We start from the raw sequence: 13,220 nt of genomic DNA on the forward strand, positions 1-13,220 counted from the left end.
ATGGTAAAGTCCTACCCCGTAGTTCCTTATATGGAAATAGGACAGTCACAGATGTAATTAGTTAAATGAAGTCACATTGAATAAGTTGGACCCTTGATCCACTGTGACTGGTGTCCTTATAAAAAGAGGAATGACAATGTGAAAACACAGACATGCTGTCTTAGTTTGGGCTGCTAAAACAGAATCCACAGACTGGGCGGCTTATCAACAACAGACATTAATTTTCTCACAATTCTGTAGGCTGGGCAGTTCAAGATCAAGGCTGTAGCAGATTCAGTGTCTGGTGAGGACCCACTTCCTGATTCATAGAGAGCTATCTTTTCACTGTGTCATCTCATGGCAGAAGGGGTGAGGGAGCTCTTTAGGGTCTCTTCTCTAAGGACATTAATCCCATTCATGGGGGATCCTCCCTCATAACCTAGGCACTTCCCAAAGGCCCCACCTCCAAATACCATTGCATGGGGGATTAGGTCTATAGGACGCACATAGGTGGCTATGGGATGAAGGAGGCTAAGGCTGAAGTGATTTTATCTGCAGGCCATGGAATGGCAAGGAATGCCAGCAGCACCAGAACCTGGATGAAGCTAGGAAGGATTCACTCCTACAGGTTGCGGAGAGCATGACCCTGCTGACACCTTGATCTTGGACTTCTAGCCTCTAGAAGAGTAAAACTATAAATTTATGTATTTTAAGCCCTCAGTTTGTGGTGCTCTGTTACAGCAGCCCTAGGAAAGTAACAGACCACCCAAAAGTCAACATCATGCTGAATGAAAAAACGCTAGAGGTATCCCAGTTAAAGACGGGAATAAGACAAATCTACTCACAGTTATTATTTAACACTATTCCAGAGGTAGTGACCCACACAATTAGATAAGAGAGAGAAATTAGCATAAAAATTGAAACAGGGACATCAAATAGTCATTCCGTCCAGATGATGTACTTGTTTACTTAAAAAATCTATCTCCTTACAATAGAATGACCGAACAATTTGTTAAATGTTAGGAGAATTAAAAATTGTGGGCCAGGGCCAGGCACAGTGGCTCATGCCTGTAATCCTAACATTCTGGCAGGCCGAGGCAGGAGGATTGCTTGAGGTCGTGAGCTAAAATAGAAAAAATTAGCCAGGCAACCAAAAATAAAAATAAATTAGCTGAGTGTGGTGGCTCATGCCTGTAGTCCAGCTGCTCAGGAAGCTAAGGCAGGAGAATCACTTGAGCCCAGGAGTTTGAGGTTGCTGTGAGGTAGGCTGATGCCATGACACTCTAGCTTGGTCAACAGCATAAGAGTCTGTCTCAAAAAAAGAAAAAAAAAAAAAATTGTGGGCCAGGTGCGATGGCTCATGCCTGTAATCCCAGTGCTTTGGGAGGCCAAGGCAGGAGGATGGCTCAAGGCCCACAGTTCAACACTATAAGGCTGGTAGCGGGCACCCCTCCCCTCCCTAATGGAAAAAGAAGAAGCCCACGAGACCTGCCAAGGACAATGCCTGCAAGGCCCAGCTAAGTTAAAGGACGACCACACCTGGATGGTTACCCTGATAAGAGTCTTGGTTCCTAGAGTCCACACATACCACCAGCCCCTCCTATTTCTCAATACCCGCCCTAAAACTGCAACGGAAAATTCCTTGCTCTCCCCACCATAAATCTTCCCCCATAAAGAAACCCCTACCCCCCAGCCCTAAAAACATATATAAACCCACTCAGACTTCTGGGCGATGCGACTTCTCGGGTCGCTCTCTCTCTCTCCTGGGACCCGAAAATCTTGCCTGGGTCCCTCTCTTGACTCGTTACCCCCCACCCGGGAGCGCCCCAATAAAGCCTCTTTACTTATCCCTTTCAACTCTGCTCGTCTTTCTTTCTCTGGGACGGGCCACTCCAGAAAACCTTACATTTGGTGCCAAAACCCGGGAGGGTGCTTTGACTTTCAGCCGCGCCGACCTCCCGTGGACTCCAGTCTTAAAACCTTACAAAGACGAGTGTGGGAAACACAGCAAGACTTCATCTCTAAAAAAATTTTTTTAATTGTGGCTGAACATGAAACTGATATATAGAAATCAACACATTTCATGTATAAAAACAAGTTAAAGAGATGACGTTGGTCAAAGAGCAAAAAGCTGCAGTGAAGAGGGCTAAACGATAAGTGTTTAAGGCGATGGATATAGTTAACTAGCTTGATTCAATCATTCTATGCCATACATATATCATAACATCGATGTATGCCCCATAAGTATATGACTATACAATTATAATTTGTCAAAAAATAAAATTTTAAAATAAAGGCAAAAGGGAAGAAAAATATATTTATGAAATTGAATAAAAATATCAAATGCCACAAAGGTAGACATTTGCTTAACAAGAAATGTGCAAGAGCTACACAAAGAAACATTTTAGGAAATACTGAGAGGCACCAAAGAAAACTTGAACAAAAGCCAAAGTAAATCTTGCTGGCAAGATTCAGTACTATAAATTTGACATTTCCGCTCCCAGCCCACCCCCAGTAATCTACATGATAATCTACATAGTTAATGCACTTATGTTACAGCAGGAATGGCCTGAAAAAATGGCAAAGATATTTTCTGTCTCTTTAAAACATCCTCCACTCCTTTTTGATAACTAAAACCTGCATCCCTGCCGCAGGCCAGAGATTGGGAGGGGCAGCCTAATGTTTTTTGTGCAACAGGTGATGGGGGGTGGGGGTGGGGGGCAGGCAGAGTCAGGCAAAGATCCTGGAGGTCCAGGTGGGCCTCCCTGGTGTGCAGAGGTCACTAAATTCTCTTAGGCAGAGAAGGGACAGAGATAAACTGTAGTTGAACAATTGTCTGAAGCTGAATGGCCTCCCTTTAGGAACTCTGGATTTCTGCTTATTATCAGGATGATAAGATTTCAGACGGGAGTCTCCATCCTCCTCATTTGCTGGCAAATTAATAAACTCGTTCCTTCTCTTCAAACCACTTGTCCTTGTTCTTCTGATGCAGCCTCCAGGCCAAGTGCCGAACTTTTGGTAAGAGGGGAAGGGGAACCACACAGACTTATTTAAGAAGAGACAGAAAACTCTGAAAAGGAAGAGTAAAGAACACAAACTACTCCCTCCAGATACTAAAATATTTTAGAAATCAGAGTTTGCATTTAGGTGGGACGAGAACCGCCTGCTCCTCCGTGGCCACTGTTTTGTGCACCCCTTGTTGGGGCATGTTCCACATTGTATTTGTTTGTGTCTAGCTCCCCAGCCACATGTCAGCGTGCAAAGGGGAGGCCTTGCTGAAACAACAGGGAAATATCTAGTCCCGCAATTTCCTAGTAACAAGTACAATCAATCCTATGAACTCGTTCTCTGCTCCCTCTGCAGGCAGGCAGGCAGCCGGTTCCGCTTTCACATCTAAAAGGAGCCCAACAGACAAAAAGGAAATGTAAATCTTTCCTTTACATTCAGCAGAAACTGCCTTTAAAATTTGTTTTATAGCCTCAAGGTGTTCCTGAGAAGCTCCAGGATAGACAGCAGGGGGGCAAGCTCCAGGCATTAGTTTCCTGCCCAAAACCCTATCTCAGGGGCAAAATCTGGTCTTCGGAGATAAGCCTGACTACATCTCAGAGAGAACCAAGTCTCCAGGAGCAGAGAAACAAGGTAGACAACCTGATGTCTTACAGCTGCCTCCTGCTAACTAGGCATAGCTCATAGCCATGTCTGTTTCAACTCACAACAATCACTATCCCCGTAAAAGCAGCGAGCCACTTGGCCTAGTGCTGGCACCCCCTGTGATAAGCAGACGTAAATTCTGGTCTCTGCAGTTAGGCAGAAGGCCAGAGTCCACCCCAGATGCAGAGAAAAGAAAGAAGGTCTTGTGATTATTGACTGTGTTGACGATTATCTGCTAGCATAGTACAATGGGTGAGTAATCACAGTGACCTAAGGCAGGTCCTAGGTCCAAGGGAAGGGGGAGTCGATTTAACAATACTGTCCAGCTATATGAAGTTAAATTTTACAATGCTTATTTAGGGTGTAGGAAAATGTACTTTGTTCTAACTGATGCTATCTGCTTCTGTGAACCTGCTTGCTTTTTACTCGGTTGTTTAAAAGAGTTAATCAGATAGGACCGGAGGGTCTTTAGATGATCTCATAACCTTGAAGCTGGAAATTGTTGCCTAAGATGTCCCAAGGTGTGTATGTTTAATGTTCCATATGGTGCAATGGTGAAGGGGATATAAGTTGTCACAAAACTCGTGCTCAGGGCCGCACTCCGAGCTCGGTGGCACTCCCTGCCGGAGAGCGTGCCGCTGGACAGCCGATAACGACTCACTAAATTTCAATCAGTCTTTCGTGATTGACTTTCTCGCTCTGGTCCATAACACCCTTCTCCGTCCTTGGAATGCCACGCCATCTCCCTGCTCCCTTTCCCCCCTTCCCCTCTCTCTTTCACTCTCTCACTTTGTCTCTCTCCTCTAGGAAGATAAAACAAACGTTTTTTACATTTATATGCCCTAATCTCTGCGTCAGAAATCTTTCTCCACATGTGCCTTTAGCACCTACTATGCTTTCCACCCTAACAGATGTCCTCGGCTCCGGTTTTTTCATCTCTGCATACCCAGTGCCCAGAGTGCTTGACCCACAAACGGAGCTCAACAGATAATCCAAGGAAAGATGCTTTCATCACATTTCATTTCATTGCATGCCTTTCCTCCTGACGGGACACACACGGGGGCGGAGGGTGGGCAGAGCAGCGGGGCCAGGCTGGCAGCAGCAGACGCTAGCGTGCTCTTGGGGAAGGGGCACCTTACTCTCAAACTTCCAGGTGTCTATGTTATACTTCCAAACGTCAAACGTAGGCAGATCACTGAGGTTCTCCATTCACACTGCAAGCGATCTATTTGCTTTAGGCAAGTTGTTCTCCCAGCCAGCTCCTTACCGCTGCCATAAAAATGGACACACTGCTCAGCCCCCCTTCTCCAGCCCAGCATGCTTTGGCAGGGCTGAGCTCCTGTTCAAGATCCTCAGGATGACAGCCGGCCTTCCCTGCCCTCTTGGTAAACCCCCTTCACCCACAAATCTGTCCTGTTGCCAGGAACTCCCCACCCATCTGTGTGTCCCTGTTAAAATGGTCACATTACTGGAAGGTTGGTTTTTTCTGAGGCCTCCCCCATTGGCTTGTGGATGGCCCCCTTCTCGCTGTGTCCTCACATGGGTTTCCCTCCATATGTGTTCGTGTCCTAATTGTTAGGGCCCAGGCACCACAGACAGCCAATAACCAGCCATTAGCTTCTGTATTACGTTTGCTTGCTTGCTTAGGAGAGTGGAAAATTTCCAGCTGACCCTTACCTGACCCCAAACCTGCCATCTCGCTTCTGCTAGTATGTTTAAGCTTAGAGAATAAGGGGGAGGGCGTTGCATCACACAACTGTCCACAGATAAACTGGCACTCAGCCCAGGGTCGAAACGTCCGGGAGCACTGAGGCGTCCAACGAGGCCTGCACCCAGATAACCAGAAGTGGAATGTGGAATGTATTTTTTAACTAAGATAAATGTTGTCTGTAATCCTACTACTTCAGAGTTAGCTGTGTGATTTCCTACAAAAGCCTACCTAAAATCTATGGGAAGTTCTCAACCCCTCCCCAATCCTGCTAAAACAAGATAAGAATGTATGGTGGCTAAGGTTAACGCTTTCTTTGGCTTCTGTAACCGTTCATGCGCAATTAGATAGTTTCTCAGAGTGTGGTTTTTGCCTTTAAAAGAGCCAGGCTCTCCTGGTTGGAGACTGCTCTCTGTGCAGCTGCTTCATAGCAGCACAGGGGGTGGTAGCTGGCCAGCTAATAAAGACTCCTGATTTGGCTCAATTCGGTCTTCAGGTGGTCATTTCTCCCATCTCAGACCATAACACTAATCTCCTCTTATAAGCACAATCACAAAGCACCTTATATATTGCTGTGAGCCCTTCTACGGGTCAGCACCATGCTTTGCAAATAGTTAAGTGCACAGTCAATGCCTGTTGGATTTATATACAGTAGTTAAAAATAATTTAATTCCCTTTTCTCAGTTATTTTATTGTAATCCTCATGGAAAACTGCTGCAAGGGCTGTCCACAGCACTTTGTTAATACCACCTTATTGAGCTCTCTGAACTGTTTTTACTCATCATTTCTGACACCGAATCTGTGGGGTTTTCCTCCACCCAACGACCAATTCTCTGATTCTCCAGACACCAACTATGTATCCTACAATTCAATTCTGACACTCTCTACCTGGAGCTAGCGTCAGATCTCACAGGTTAGGGGCTTAGTCCCACAAGACTATCCCCACGTCCAGGTCGTCACCAGCACTTCTAATTGACCAGCTATAAATTCAAGGGTTCCCATAATCTCCCATTCCAAGTTGGATGATTCAAGAAAATGGCTCACAAAACTCAGGAATACGCTTGACTTACTATGACCAGAGTATTATAAAGGGTACAACTCAGGCACAGCCAGATGAAAGAAATGCATAGCACTAGGTATGGGGCAAGCGGCACAGAGCCTGCCTTCTCCAGGCAAGCCACCCTCCCGGCACCTCAGTGTGTTCACTAACCCAGAAGCTCTCTGAGCCCTTAGTTTAGGGGTTTCTATGGATGATCCACTGCATAGGCATGGATGAAATCACTGGCCATTGGTGATTAAACTCAATCTCCAGCCTCTCTCCCCTCCCTGGAGGTCAGGGGGTGGGGATGAAAGTAGCAACCCTTAATTACGTGGCTGGTTCCTCTGGCACCCCTTGCCTTCAGGAGTCACCTCATTAGCATAAACTCAAGTACAGATGAAAAGGGCTAGTTAGGAATAACAAAAGATGTTCCTCCTCTCACCCCATCACTCAGGAAATTCCAAAGGTTTTAGAAGCCTGCAGTCAGGAACCAGTGACAAAGATCAAATCTATAATTCCTATTATCACAAACCCTACGGCCATCCTGCCTGGTATGTATTATTATTATGAACACCCCATTCTATGGGTGAGGAAACTGAAGTTATAATAATCACAGCATGGATCATGGCATTTGTTATGTGTAAGCAACAGTTCTGTGTAAATTATAGACCATACTCTGCTGGGTGCCATAATATATAATCACACACAAACTAGCATAAGATACTATTTTATAATCAAGAAGTAGTATACATTAGTACTTATTATTGCATTATATATGTGCTGTTATTTATCCCTGCAATAATGCTCTATGGTGAGAAATATTACCATGCATATTTGACAAGTGAGGAAACTATGTTACAGAGAAGTTAAATAACGTGCACGAGGTCACACAGTGGGAGGTGGCAGCTAAGACTGCTCTCTTAGCATTTCCCTAAAGGGTGTATCTCTCGAGGCCCTTAGTTACTACACAATCTGCCTCCCAGCACATTGAAGAATCCTCTTCAACTTAAAATGTCTACTCCCCCAATCACTTAATGGAAATAAAATTCAGCTTCACATTTCCTAGATTCTATTTTTTTTTTTTTTGAGACAGAGTCTCACTCTGTTGCCCTGAGTAAAGTGCCCTGGTGTCAGCCTAGCTCACAGCAACCTCAAACTCCTGGGCTAAAGCGATCCTCTTGCCTCAGCCTCCCAAGTAGCTGGGACTATCGGCACATGTCAGGACGCCCAGCTAATTTTTCTATTTTTAGTAGAGACAGGGTCTGGCTCTTGCTCAGACGGGTCTCGAACTCCTGACCTCAAGCCTGCCTCGGCCTCCGACAGTGCTAGGATTACAGGCATGAGCCACCGCGCCTGGACTTCCTGGATTCCAAATCTTGTATTTGACAAAGGATACCATAAATAAAGTTAAAAAGACAAATGGAGAAGGATAGTTTTGTGAAAAAATACTTTCATTTTATATAGTAAATTATTAACATCCAAAGTATGTAAAGAGCTCCTAAAATTAAGCAAGCAAATAAGACATCGTATTAGCTATCTGTTGCAGCACATCCAAACATAGCGGCTTAAAACGACAAACAATTGTTAGGTCGGTGTCAGTGGGAGGGGTTTAGCTGGTTCAGGTCTTTTCAAAGGCTGCATTTGAGCTGGGGGCAGGAGCTGCCCTCACCTGAGGCCTGCCAGGGCTGGAGGATCTACTTCCCAGCTGGCACACGGCTGCAGGCGGGCACTGCAGCTCCTGGCCACACAGGCCTTTCCACGGGGCTGCTCATGACATATTAGTTGTCTTCCCCGGAGCGAGGGATCAGAGAGAGAAAGAAAGGAGGCAAAGGAGCTAGCAAGATGAAAGCCGCAGCCATTCATAACCTAATCCTGGAAGTGACATTCCAGCACTTCTGCCTATTGGTCACGAAGACCAGCTAGGAACAATATGGGAAGGGCCACAAGGGGTGTGAAGACCAAAGAAAAGGAATCACTGGGGCTATTTTAAATGTTGGCCACCACTGACATAAAAATATTAATAGTTATCCCTATAGGAAGATATTTTTCTCCCCAGTGACTAGGAAGTGCAAATTATAACAGTTAGAACCCATTTTCCACCAGATTAACCAAAACTTTAAGTTCGATAATAGTTGTTATTGACCCCAATGTAGGCCTACAGATTCTCCTGGAACTGTACGTTGAGAGGACATTTTGCAGTAACCTCTGATCTAACTCCACTTGCAGGCGTCTCCTAAAGAAATTCTGACTCATGTTCACAATAATGTGTGTTCAGGGGTGCTCAGGGAAGAACTCTGTGGTGTGCCAAGAAAGGAAAAACCAAGAATGGGGAATCACGTCACAGCACGTCCACAGTGTGCCTGACGTGTTACTAAGTGAAGAAAACTGTGTACCAAATATATGTATCTCCTGATCAGTTGAAATGAAAAAAATTTAAATCTTTGTGCAGGTATACACACACACACACCCCGTGAACTGTTTGCCCTGTCCACAGCTCAACCCCCAATGGTGTGAACACAGCCACCCTGCATAAAAGGTGTGCTCCAAAGCACCGTAACATATAGGCATAGAAAAATACACACCAAACGGCAGAGGTGAATACGGGCATGCTAAGCCCCGGCTCACATTCGTTGGTGTGTTTGTGAGTGTGTACCAGCTGTCAGCAAACATGTGAAGTTTCATGGTTTGTCTCCTTCTCACAGCCAGCTCTAAACAACACCGTGAGACTGACCAAAGGCAGCAAGACTGAGGGTGACCATCCTGGCCCCCAGGAGCTCCACCCCAAATTTTCCAATCCCAAACTCAATACCAAGAGGGAAGAAATGAGGAAGAGGGAGGAGTACCGAGGACGGGGAGTGGGGCCCCGGGGGAGGGGAAGGGAAGAGGGAGAGGAGGGGAAGGAAGAAGAAAGAACAAAAATAAAAGAAAGAGGGAAAACAGTCCTTCACATCCCTTTGCTTCTGCAAAGTAAAGGCCCACCTGCGGAGGTCACGGCTGCGCAGAAAAGCGAACACTTTCCACCAGAGTGCGCCGGAAAGACTCCTCGCACTTGCCGAACCCAACCAAGTACTTCTGAAGTTTAAATAAAAAAACAAAGGCGCTTTGGCGCGCCGGTCCGAGGGCCTGCGTCCGAGTTCCGGCCGCGGGGGCCTGCGCGGGCTGGGCTGGGGGCGCGCACGCGGGGGGCGGGCGGGGGGGCGGGGGCGGCGGGATTTGGGGGGATGCAGTGGGGCTGGGCTGGGGGCGCGCACGCGGGGGGCGAGCGGGGGGGCGGGGGGCAGGCGGGATTTGGGGGGATGCAGTGGGGCTGGGCTGGGGGCGCGCACGCGGGGGGCGAGCGGCGGGGGAGGCGGGATTTGGGGGGATGCAGTGGGGCGGGGCTGGGGGCGCGCACGCGGAGGGCGAGCGGCGGGGGCGGGCGGAGGGCGGGGGACAGGCGGGATTTGGGGGGATGCAGTGCGGCGGGGCCTCGGGGGCGCCCCGCGAGCGTCTCCAGGGCCAGTCGCCCTCGCGCTCCGAGCAGATTTGGGACGCCAGGTCCACACCGCTCGGGAAGCCCGGGCTCCGCGGTGTGCCTCTCCCCCGTTCATTTGCTAGCTGGACACTTAGACTGTTTTGCGAGAAAGCGCCGATCGCGTTCGAACTGTCTTCGCCCTCTTGTGGTCACAGAAAAGTAACACTTGTGGAAAAGTTCTCCCGCTAAAAAAGTCATGATCTTGCAATTTGTTTAAAAACACCACCAGAGCCTGGGGTCACCGTTTCACCAAATGTGCATGTTCCACCTGGTCACGATGATGACCATGACCGTCGTTCACCTACATTGTTTGAATGCCTGCGTGGCCTGGAACCCGGGCAGCACAGTGCAAGGCGCCTTTGTCGCCCTGTACTCAGTATTCCACTCTGTCTTCTAGGAACTCTGGATGTGCACTCCTGGCAAACGCCTTGCCTTTCGCCTGGATTCCTCCAGATAACCCTCAGCTGTGGCTGTTCAAGGTCATTTCTTGGCCCCAGGCCAATGAAGGGCAGAGAAGACCACTACCCCAGGGTGGCCCCAGAGGTGCAAGACCCAGTTGTAAAAATATTCTTCCGTATTTGCCCCACCCAAGACCCTTTGATTTCAGAATAGGCTACAGGACATTGTGCATGGAGTTCATAACATTACAAAATTCTCCACTCCACTGGGGGTGGGTGGTACCATGGTGCGTCTTTGCCTTCTCATTCTAGGAGGTGAGAAAAGAAAAATAGCTCAAAGCAGTCTGAGCTATATGATGTATACAAAATTTATCAGGCTCATCACAGAGACATAAGTATGGGACTTTAATCATGTCCTCTGCTCCATGCTCAGGGACAATTTTTTTTTATTTCAGCATATTATGGGGGTACAAAAGTTTAGGTTACGTATATTGCCCTTGCCCTCCCACACCCCCCCCCGTCAGAACTTCAAGGGTGTCCATCCCCTAGACAGTGCACATCTCACTCATTATGTAGGTATACACCCCACCCCTCCTCCCCGCCACATCTGCCCGACACCCGATTAATGTTATTCCTAACTGTGCTCTTAGGTGATGATTAGTGAAACCAATTTGCTGGTGAGTACATGTGGTGCTTGTTTTTCCGTTCTTGGGATACTTCACTTAGTAGAATGGGTTCCAGCTCTATCCAGGAAAATATAAGAGATACTATATCCCCATTATTTCTTATAGCTGAGTAATACTCCATGGTATACATATACCACATTTTATTAATCCACTCATGGATTGATGGGCACTTGGGTTGTTTCCACATCTTTGCAATTATGACTTGTGCTGCTATAAACATTCAGGTGCAGCTGTCTTTTTTACAGAATGTCTTTTGTTCTTTTGGGTAGAGGCCCAATAGTGGGATTACTGGATCAAATGGTAGGTCGACTTGTATTTGTTTAAGGTAGCTCCATATTGCTTTCCACAGGGGTTGCTCTAGTTTACAGTCCCACCAGCAGTGTATGAGTGTTCCTGTCTCTCCGCATCCACGCCAGCATGTATTGTTATGGGACTTTTTGATAAAGGCCATTCTCACTGGAGTTAAGTGATATCTCATTGTGGTTTTGATTTGCATTTCCCTGATGATTAGAGATGTTGAGCATTTTTTCACGTTTGTTGGCCATTCTTCTGTCTTCTTTTGAAAAGTTTCTGTTCATGTCCTTTGCCCACTTTTTGATAGGGTTGTTTGATTTTTTCTTGCTGATTTTTCTGAGTTCTAAATATATTCTAGTTATCAGTCCTTTATCGGATGGGTAGCATGCGAAAAATTTTTCCCATTCTGTAGGTTGTCTATTTACTCTCATGACAGTGTCTTTGGCTGTGCAGAAGCTTTTTAATTTAATCAGGCCCCATTTACTTATTTTTGTTGTTTCTGTGATTGCCTTTGGGGTCTTCTTCATAAATTCTTTGCCTAGGCCAATGTCTATAAGAGTCTTTCCCACATTTTCTTCTAGAATTCTAATAGTTTCACACCTAAGGTTTAAGTTTGTTATCTACCATGATTTGATTTTTGTGAGAAGGGAAAGCTGTGGGTCCTGTTTCAGTCTTCTACATGTGACTATCCAGTTTTCCCAGAACCATTTATTGAATAAGGATTCTTTTCCCCAGAGTATGTTTTTGTCTGCTTTTGTCAAAGATTAGATGGCTATATGAGGATAGTTTTATAGCTGGATTCTCAGTTCTGTTCCACTGGTCTGTGTCCCTGTTCTTGTGCCAGTACTAAGCTGTTTTAATAACCACAGCCTTGTAGTATAGTTTGAAGTCTGGTAAATTAATACCTCCCATTTTGTTCTTATTGCCTAAAATTGCTTTTGCTAAACAGGGTCTTCTCTGGTTCCATACAAAGCATAAAATTATTCTTTCTATATCTGTGAAAAATGATGTTGGTAATTTAATAGGGATTGCATTGAATCTGTAGATCACTTTGGGTAGTATAGACATTTTAACAATGTTGATTCTTCCAATCCATGAGCATGGTATGGTTTTCCACCTGTTTATGTGCTCTGCGATTTCCTTCCTCAGTGTTTCATAGTTCTCCCTGTAGAGGTCTTTTACCTCCTTAGTTAAATGTATTCCTAGGTACTTTATTTTCTTTGTTGCTATTGTGAAGGGTATTGAGTCCTTAATTTGGTTTGACTGGTATTGGCATATATGAATTCCTCTGATTTGTGTGTATTGATTTTGTATCCTGAGACTTTACTGAATTCATTTATCAATTCCAGGAGTCTCTTCGTTAAATCCTTGGGGTTTTCTAGATATAACATCATATCATCAGCAATGAGTGAGAGTTCGATCTCTTCTGTCATCAGGGGCAATTTTTTGAAGGCATTTTGTTCCTGACTAGCTGCCTCATACATTATCTTCAAGTTCGTGGAATTTGTGATACAAAGAACAATGAAGGCACGGTGGCTCACACCTGTAATCCTAGCACTCTGGGAGGCCGAGGCCGGTGGATCACTCGAGGTCAAGAGTTCGAGACCAGCATGAGCAAGAGTGAGACCCTGTCTCTACTGAAAATAGAAAGAAATTATCTGGCCAACTAAAAATGTATATAGAAAAAATTAGCCAGGCATAGTGGTGCATGCCTGTAGTCCCAGCTACTTGGGAGGCTGAGGCAGGAGGATTGCTTAAACCCAGGAGTCTGAGGTTGCCGTGAGCTAGGCTGACGCCCTGGCACTCACTCTAGCCCAGGCAACAGAGCGAGATTCTGTCTCAAAAAAAAAAAAAAGAACAATGAATGCATAGTCAATCAACAGCTTTTTTTGGTTTAATAAAATGGTACTTATTGACTTTTTAAATTTTTATTTCAGAGTATTATAGGGGT

The sequence above is a fragment of the Lemur catta genome, chromosome 13, assembly GCF_020740605.2.
Source record: "Lemur catta isolate mLemCat1 chromosome 13, mLemCat1.pri, whole genome shotgun sequence".
NCBI lineage: Eukaryota > Metazoa > Chordata > Mammalia > Primates > Lemuridae > Lemur > Lemur catta.